The following is a 10,404-nucleotide window of genomic DNA, read 5'->3' on the forward strand; positions in this document are numbered from 1 at the left end:
GATTTTTGTGAGAATTAAATACATTAATGCTCACAGAGCCCTTAGGCATGCCTACCATGTAAGTCCTCAACACACATAAAACCTGTTGTATGTCTTTGTAGTTTGTGATATAGTTTTAAATTGATAATAAATTTTGTATTATTATAATTCACATGACAGAGATACCTGTTTTTACATAGGCATAATGGTTAGAATTGATTATTAGAATTACTAGTAATTAAAATCGAGAATAATAGAGCTTCAATATGATATATAATTTAATCATACTTCTTAGGAAGAAAGATTGTTTATTCATTCCTTCATTTAAACTATTTTTATTAGATGCCTACTTGAGTATAGACATTAAACTAAATGCTGGGGGTATAATGGCAATAAAATGGTAAAATAAATAGCCCAATAGGAGGAGTAGGCATTAATCAAATAATCTTACTAATAAATACATAACTGCAAACTGAAATACATTCTCTGAAGGCAATCAATCTAATAGATAACGCTCTTTACAGAAGTTGAAAGGATTAAATAAAGGAATGTGATTTAGATAAGGAAGATTAACAGAGTGGGTTTGGGGAGAACGAAAGGAGAAATAAGACTTACATGGTCAAAACTGATGGGCGAAATGAAGTTGCCTGCAGTTCGCGTCCTGGACCCAGTGGTTTAAACTCACGCCGGGCGCATGTACATGCATGACCAAGATCCCAAGAGGGGAATGGAGGAAAAGGGATTGTGGCGTGGCCATCCCCCCGGGGGATGATTTCTCATTTTCTGTCTCTATGACTCTCTCTGTCTGTCTGGTGAGCGCATGTGCCCTATAGTGAAAGCCTCTCAAAAAAAAAAAAAAAAAATGCTCAAATTGTCAGAGCACTCCTGGCAAAGTGGAAGGTTAAGTGGAGAGATCTTTGTCAGCTGAGTAAACATGCATTATCCATTATTGTCACAGAACAACAGAAGGGCAAGGTAGTCCAGGCAGGGGAAGTAGAAAGAGGAATAGAAGATGAAGTAGGGGAGATGGATGTAATGGCCATGCTGAGCCTTGGATATCCTATATGGACTTGAGTCTTTACCTGAAGAGCAACAGAAACTACATGGCGTCAATGGCAGTGTTGATGTATAATTTTCATTGTGTGAGATAGTGTGGAGAGAAATTGGGAGGGCTGAAGAGAATATGGGGCTACCTCAAACAAGATATCTTAGGCCAAGTTCCCAGAGAACCAAGAAATTAGAAGTAAAATAAAATGGGGAGGAAGAAGGAAAAGGCATAGGGGTCATCAGACCACCACACAAGTCTGGCCTCTGGGGAAAAGAAGGTAGGGAGACATGAGTAGAAGTGTCTTAGCCTACAGTTCAGCATGAAGATGGGATATTCTCAAGCTGAAGCCTTTCAGGTGAGTCCCTTCTCCCAGGAATAGACCTAATTTGCTATCCCTGCAGTTCTCAGTCCCTGGATGAGAGCAATCTGAGAGAAGTTTGGGCTAAGTATAAATGGGATGCTATAGTTCAGAATGCAGCAACTGCCATAGGAAGGCTGAGAGGTTCATTTTAATGGGGTCCATGCATTGTGTTGACTCTGAAGATGGAAAGAAGTAACCTGAGATTTAAGAATTAAATCACAGATGGACCAGCAGATAACATAATAGTTACATCACTGGACTCCCACCCAGTCAACTGTGGTTCAAGTCCCAGACCCAGTGGCTTAATATTCATGCTGGGCACATGCGTCTGCAGGCCTAAAATCCTGAGAGGAGAATGGAAAAGAAGAGATTGCAGCATGGCCATCCCCACCTTGGGGAGTGGGGAGGTGATTTTTCACTTTGTGTATCTGTCTGGTGAGCTAGTGAGCACATGCACCGTATAGCAAATTTTCTAAAAGAAAAAAGAAAAAAAAGTTTTTTTCTTTCTTACTTATATGAGTGAGAACAACAGATAAAGACAGAGAGAGAAAAAGAGAGAGGTGTAGCGGCAGCACCTTCAACAAAGTCTAGCCCCAGCCTCAGCCAACCTGGATCATGAGCACATGTGTACCCAGCGAACATATTCAGGTGTGAACCTGGAATTTTCCCATGCAGGTCAATCAGCATTGAGTTACTGTTGCACCATCTTTGGCTCCAATTTATAATTTTTTTTTTTTTGGAGAGATTTTTCACTTGTAGGGCGCGTGCGCTCGCCAGACAGACAGAGAGAGACATAGAGACAGAAAGCGAGAAATCACCCCCCAGGGGGGATGGTCACGCTGTAATCCCTTCTCCTCCATTCTCATCTCGGGATCTTGGGCATGCACGCACACGCGCCCGGCGTGAGTTTTTTAAGCCACCAGGTCCGGGACACGAACCGCGGTCGACTACGTGGGAATCCAGTGACATAGCCATTACGCTAACTGCTGGTTCCCCAATTTATAATTTTTAAGAAAGATTTAAATGCCAGTATATTAGAGAAAGCATCCTTGATCCATGTATCCATAAAAATACCCTTAGATCAGCAGGTGGCATGAAGGTTAAAGAGGTTGCATCTTATGTGGCAGACTTCACAGTTCAATTTCCTGACCCAGCAGACTAAAAACCATGCTCAAGGGTTCAACAAGTAGCATAATGGCTATGTTGCTGAACTGCCATGAAGTTGACTGCAGTTCGAGTCCTGGAACTGATGGTTTAAACTCATGCTGGGCTTGTGTGTATGTGTGCCCAAGATCCCAAGAGGGAAATGGAGGAGAAGGGATTGCAGTGTGGCTATCCCCCTGGGGGATCATTTCTCGTTTTCTGTCTCTCTGTCTCTCTGTCTTTCTGGTGATCACATATGCCCTGTAGCAAAAAACCCTGAAAAAAAAAATACTCAAAATTCCAAGAAGAGAATGTGAGAAGTTATTTTGGTGTGACTGATATGGAAGGATCTCGAATTCATGAATAACTCAGGGATGATAGCTGCCTAAAGTTTCTGCCCTCTGAGAAACTTACTGCCCCTCCCTAGAGCTACAGAATAACCTGAAATCTTGAATACATTAGTACCATGAATAGATTAGTACCTTGAATAGATTAGACATCCTGCTTCTCTGAATCCTCCCTTTGATGCTGCATATGGTGGATTCTTAGCCCATTCCCCATTCTGAGACCTCCCCTTTCCCAATTCCCCCATAAAAGACTATGTCCAACTTCCAGTTGGTGCCAGAGATTCAGAGTGCTAACTCCTCTGTGCCCACCGATGTAATAAACAGTTCTCCTAATCTCTCCGAGTGCTGCTTTCCATTTCTCGGCCTCTGGTTTTCTGCAACATGGCCATTCCCCAGGAGGGATGATCTCTCTCTCTCTCTCTCTCTCTCATGAGCTTGTGTGCCCTATTACAAACAATACCCTCTTCTTATACATAATCTTATTCTCTTCTTCAGTTTTATTTTTGAAACTGACATTTACCAACTCCTTATTTTTTTGTTTTATTTCTTCTGTCTACACTGCCCCTGATCACACTACAATCTAAACTTAATGATTTCAAGGAACTTACTGCATTTTATTGTTTTTCTACCAGCTGAAACAATGTAGCCATTCAAGATATATTTATTGGATAAATGAATATGGGATGGGGTTAAGAAGGAGAGGAGATTGTCAAAGAAGACTATCAGGTCTTTGTAATGTGCAAGTAGATAGGTGGTGGTGAAGTCAGGATTAAATACATCCCCAAAATCTCAAGCAAGTGGGTCAGAAAACAAGGATTTTCTTGTTCTTATTGAGTCTGCAATTTCTCTGAACATCAAATGGAGTTTGAACTCTTTCTTTTCTTCTTTTTTTGAGAGATTTTTGCTATAGGACACATGCGCTCACCAGAAAGAGAGAGAGAGACAGAGAGCCAGAAAGCAAGAAATCACTCCCCGGTGGGGATGGCCATGCCACAATCCCTTCTCCTCCATTCTCCTCTTGGGATCTTGGGCATGTACACACATGTACCTGGCATAAGTTCAAGCCACTGGGTCCAGGACTCGAACCATGATTGACTACATGGGAGTCCAGTGATATAGCCATTATGCCATCTGTTGGTCCCAAGTTTGTACTCTTTCTTAATAAATAAAATGTTGAAATGTAAAATTTAATGCTGATATCGGAAAGTTTTCAAGTGTGACTATGAGTTAGATCAGGTTGTGATGGCCATTTTATAATATGCTAAAGAGTTGAAACCTTCATTGTACCATAAAATCCACAAATATCAGTCAATATTTTTATTAAGAGGTGATTGAAGATATTAATATGCCAGAATGGTAATATTTAAAGAGATATTGATCAGGCTTGCAAGTAAAGATAAGAGAAAGATTATAGAAGTAAAAGTTTTCCATATCTATTGATATGTACAGGGAAGACATTGAATCTTTAGAATTGTGTTTCTGTGGCAGGATCTTCCTTCTGTGAAATAGATATACAAGGTCATCAGGTGGCTTGGTGGTTAAGGTGCTGGTCCCCACATGGCTAACTCTGTGGCTCAAGTCCCAGACTCGGCAGCCTGAAAAAATGCCAGGTATGTGTGTGTCTATGCCTAAAATCCTGAGGGGAGAATAGACGAGAAGGGATTGTGGTGTGGCTATCTCCCCATGGGGGGGATGATTTCTCACTTTTCCTTTGTCTCTCTCTCTGGTGACCGCATGCACCCTATAGCAAAAATCTGAAATAAAGAAATAGATTCATACATGTATGTTAACAAGTTCTATTAAATATTTGATTCATAAAAATTGTTTAATTCCTATCTTATGACCTTTTTTCACAGTGATCTACCTATTAGAAAAGCAAGGTTATATATTAATAATAGCACTATTCCCAAGTTAATGATTGGGGATTCTAATTTAATATAAAAATCTCTTCAACTCACACATCCATCCGCTCCTAACAGATATTAACACAGGTCACAATGTATTGACAAATTCTGGGTTCTGAGTATTTAAGACTCAAGATACAGAATCTGAAAAATTCACAAAGTAATAAAATGTCAATTCAAGACTTGTTTGAAGTCAGCATACTGGTCATTGTTTTCAGTGGTAAAATCTGGACTTTGCTGATGCTTAGAAGGAAAAATATTAACTTCAAGTCTAATGTCCAGTTGAATGAAAATTGACTTGGTCTCTAGGATAAAACAGGTTTTTCCTCTCAGTAGTGAAATAACATTTTTCCTTGAGAAAGAGACAGGAATTCAAGGCAGTTGAGTAAGTATGAATGAGTATATATGGGAATTCAATCATGGCCTATATAATTTTTAGCTGTGTGACATTAGACAACTCACTTTGCCTCCCTGTACCTGAATACTGATTTGTAACAGATATCACAAACCTACAATCCAAGATTGTAGTGGAAAGCACAAGCTACAATGTAAATGTGAGGTGCCTTAGCATGTGTTAAACACCCAATAAATAATCCTAGGACATTGTGAATGTATAGAAATCCTGAAACTTTTGAAAAATTACATGAACTTACTTTTACTTATTTACCACTTGATTTTCATAGAGAAATGTATATGTCCTTTCTATTATATAACTTTTCTTTGGGAAATTATGTTATTAATTAATAGAAAGGCACTGTATATTTTTTAAGAGTAACTAAAGAAATCTGGGACCAGCATTTGGCGTAATGGCTATGTTGCCGGACTCCCATGTGGTCGACCATGGTTCAAGTCTGGGACCTGGTGGCTTAAACTCACGCCGGGCGTGTGTGCATGCATGCCCGGGATCCTGAGAGAAGAATGGAGGAGAAGGGATTGCAATGTGGCCATCCCCCCAGAGGGTGATTTCTCAATGTCTCTTGTCTCTCTCTGTCTTCCTGGTGAGCACACATGCCCTATAGCAAAAAAAAAGCTCTCCAAAAATAAAAAGAATAACTAAAGAAATGTGGTACCCATATACAAGAGGTCTTCAAAATGTTTGTGGAAAATTAGCATTATAGAAGCAAAAATTATGCATGTATTTCTATATATATATATATTTTTTTTTTTTGGAGAGATTTTCATTGTAGGGCGCGTGCGCTCGCCAGACAGACAGAGAGAGACATAGAGATAGAAAGCGAGAAATCACCCCCCGGGGGGATGGTCACGCCGCAATCCCTTCTCCTCCATTCTCCTCTCGGGATCTTGGGCACGCACGCACACGCGCCTGGCGTGTTTTAAGCCACCGGGTCCAGGACACGAATCGCGGTCGGCTATGTGGGAGTCCAGCGACATAGCCATTACACTAACTGCTGGTTCCCTGTATTTCTATATTTTTGCACCAAAATAATCTTGTACTTTTATTGCAATTTTCCATGAACTTTGTGAAGTTCCCTAATACAGATAATCCTCACTGCACATGGGCTGTGCTGAGAAGTGCATGTCAGAGCGATGCAAAAACAGTGTTTCTCTACGTATAAGTTTCAGTAAACACAATGAACTGAACACGAAGGAAGCCTATAATATATTAGCCCATGAATCATTAATAGCTGTGAATTAATGAATTCACAAAAAAATTACTCTTTTGTTCTTTCATCTATTTTCAACAGAATGATAATAAATATAATATTGTTTCTTCTTCTATTCATTCACAATGGCTGCCATTTGGCAGAACAAATGCACATAGGTGACACTCTGAAAAGAATTCATCATTTCTCTCCCAAATTTGTCCCTCAATCTGTATGTGCTATCGAAGAGATTAGTATCATCCTTGTAAAATGTAATACCTTGTGACTATCTTTAACCTTTTTCTTTCTTAGCCCTCACATCTGGTGAGTACTCACTGCCATGATTTCTGGCGTTTGGCTCGGTCATAGCTATGCTTTTTGCTGTATTATTCCGTTGTTCATAAGGGATTCGACTGCCGTTATTTTCCTAGATGATTGCAGATTCCTACCTACTTTGCTTTACCTCTTTTTCCTCAGATAAATAACAGGTTTACCAATTTATATTCTCAATATGCAATTGTAATCATGCTTTTTCTTTGCTCATAAGGCTCAGGTCATTATTTGGATTCAGTGTTGTTTTTTTTTTTCCTCATTCCGGGCTCTACATTGCCTTTCTTATTCCCAATATTCTCTTCATTTCTCTAATTCTACACTCATCCTAAATCCAAGCAAGATGAAACTACAGGCAGGCATCCTATGGAGATATTGTGGGTTCAGACCCAAACAAACAAAATAATCACAATAAAGTAGAGCACACAGGTGTTTTTGTTTCGCAGTGCATATAAAAGTTACGTTGGGCCAGCTGGATTAAGATGGCTGGATCTCACATGGCCTACTGTCTGAGTCAAGTCCCAGATCTGGCGGCTTGGAAAACACACATGTTGTGTGCTATGAGTTCCCAAAATACCTAAGGGAGAAAATGAAGGGACTGTGGTGTGACCATCACTCATGAGGAACCGCTTTCTCACTTTCTCTCTCTCTCTCTTTCTCTGGCAAGTACATGTGCCCTCTAGCAAATTAAAATGAACAAACAAAAAGTTACATTTATGAGGCCAGACAAAGGTACAGTAATAATACAATGCTCTGCTAGGTTGCCTCAAGTGGGAAGGTTCCGGTTTCTGTCTGAAGACCTGCTTAAGCATGCTGAGCACATGTACACCCATAACCTGGGGCTGGCTGATGCTGAGTATGGATTGTAGCATGAAGATTCTGCTGGGACTATTTCTCTCTTTCATGTGAGAAATCAATAAATAAGCATAACAAAATAATTATGTTTAGGGCAAACACAGTGGTGTGCATCTACAATTCCAGGTACTTAGAAAGCTAAGGCAAGAGGATCACAAGTTTGAGGTCACCCTGAGTAACATGCTGAGACCCTGTCTCTACAAGAAAAATTTAAAAATAAAATTTGAAAGAGTAGGTTTACACTATACTATAGTCTATTGAATGTGCAGCAGTAGTGTGTCTGAAACAATAATGGACATATTGTAATTTAAAAACAATTTATTGCTAAAAAAGGTTAACAATCATCTGAGTGTTCAGCAAGTCATAATCTTTTTCCCAGTGGAGGCCCATGCCTCCGTGTTAAAGAAGGTGGGTGTTGCTGAAGGTTGGGATTTTTCTTGACGGTAATTTTATTTCTTCAGATAAGATAACAATGAAGTTTGCAGCATCAATTGACTCTCCTTTCATGAAAGATTTCTCTGTAGAATGAGATGCTGTTTAATAGTATTTTACCCACAGTAGAACTTCTTTCAAAATTGGACTTAATTCTCTCAAATCTTGTCACTGTTTTATCAACTACGTTTATGGAATACTGTAGATCTTTGTTGTCATTTCAATATTATTCACAGTATCCTCACCAAAAGTAGTTTCCATCTCAAGAAATTGCTTTCTCTGCTTATCCCTAAGAACTGAGTCCTCATTTGTTCAAGTTGTAGCATAATATTGTGGTAATTCAGCCACATATAAGGCTCCTTTTCTAAATTAACTCTATTGCTATTTTCACCATATTTGCCCTTAATTTCTCCCACAGAAGTCTTCAACCCCTTCAAGTCATCTGTAGAGTTGGAATCCACTTCATCCAAATTCCTGTTAATGTTTATAGTTTGACCTCCTTCCATGAATCTCAAATATTTTAAAATGGCATCTAACATGGTGAATTCTTCACAGCGGGTTTTCAATGGACTTTGTCCAGATGCATTAAAATATTTACTATCATAGCAGTCATAACCTTATGAAATGTAGTTCTTAAATAATAAGACTTGAAAGTCAAAATTATTTCTTGATTCATGGGCTGCAGTATGGATGTTGTGTTAGCAGGCATGAAAAATAACATTATTCTCCTCATACATTTCCATTGGAACTCTTGGGTGTCCAAGTACAGTGTTAATAAGCAGTAATATTTTAAAAGGAACCTTTTTTATTTTTTCCCTAAGCAGTAGGTTTCAACAGTAGGCTACAAATATTCAATAAACCATGCTTTAAAAAGATGTATTGTCGGGAACCAGCAGTTAGCGTAATGGCTATGTCACTGGACTCCCACGTAGTCAACCGCGGTTCGCATCCCGGATCCAGTGGCTTAAAACTCACGCCGGGCACATGTGCGTGCATGCCCAAGATCCTGAGAGGAGATTGGAGGAGAAGGGATTGCGGCGTGACCATCCCCTCTGGGGGGGTGATTTCTCGCTTTCTGTCTCTCTGTCTCTCTCTGTCTGTCTGGTGAGCGCACGCACCCTATAGCGAAAAACCTCTCAAAAAAAAAAAAAAAGATGTATTGTCATCAAGTTTTGTTCCATTTATAACACAAGCAAAATAGATTTAGCAGAATTTCTTTTTTTGAGAGAGATTTTAGCTACAGTGTGCATACTTTTGCCAGAGATACAGAGATAGAGAGACAGAAAGTGAAAAATCACTCCCAGGGGTTAGCCATGCCACAATTCCTTCTCTTCTAGTCACCTTTTGGGATTTGGGGCCTGCATACACAAACGCCCAGCATGAGTTCTAAGCCACTAGGTCTGGGACTCAAACCACAGTTGACGACGTGGGACTCCAGTGATGTAAGCGTTATGCCACTTGCTGGTCCCATATTTAGCACAATTCTTAAGGGCCCTAGGATTTTTAGAATGGTGAATATCCATTGGATTCACCTTAAAGTCACCAGCTGCATTAGCCCTTAGCAAGCAAGTCAACCTGTTCTTAGAAACTCTGAAGTCAGTCTCTAACTTCTCCTCTCTAGCTTTCCAAGACCTAGACAACATCTTCTAATGTGAGGTTGTTTCATCTTTCCTTAACTTCATGAGCCAACCTCTGTTAGCTTCAAACATCTTTTGTAGCTTCCTTACCTCTCTTGGCCTTCATAGAATTCATGGGAGTTAGGGCCTTGCTTGCCATCTGGCTTTGACTTAAGGAAATATTGTGGCTGTTTAATCGTCTATCTAGATCACTAAAATTTCTTTGCATTTGCATTAAAACTATTTCACTTTTGTATTATGCATGTGGTTAGTGGAACTGAACTTTTAATTTCCTTTAAGGGTTTATTTACTTTTAATATTTTTTTGCAGTTAGAATTTAGCTAACTGCTTCATGCAAGCCTGTCTTGGCTTTTGACATGCGTTCACTAAGCTTAATCATTTCTATCTTTTGTTTGACAGTGAGAAGCATGTGATTTTTACTTATGCTTTAAAACTAAGGACTATAACAGAGTTACTAATTGACCAGGTTGTGATTCAGAAAATAAGGAGGTTGAAGGAGAGGGAGAGAGTGGGGTAACAACTGGTCCGTGGAGCAATCAGAACATACAAAATATTTAAGGATTAAGTTTGCTATCTTATGTGACCATGGTTTGTGGCATCCCTAAAGATTCACAATAGTAACATCAAATACTAATGATCACAAATCACTGTAACAGATAAAATAATAATAATGATAAAGTTCAAAGTATTGTGAGAATTCTCAAAATGTGCACAGAGACATGAAGAGAGCACAGATGTTGGAAAAAATGGTGTGGGTAGTTAAG

This window comes from Tupaia chinensis, unplaced genomic scaffold (assembly GCF_000334495.1).
Source record: "Tupaia chinensis unplaced genomic scaffold, TupChi_1.0 Scaffold000009_1, whole genome shotgun sequence".
Lineage (NCBI taxonomy): Eukaryota > Metazoa > Chordata > Mammalia > Scandentia > Tupaiidae > Tupaia > Tupaia belangeri.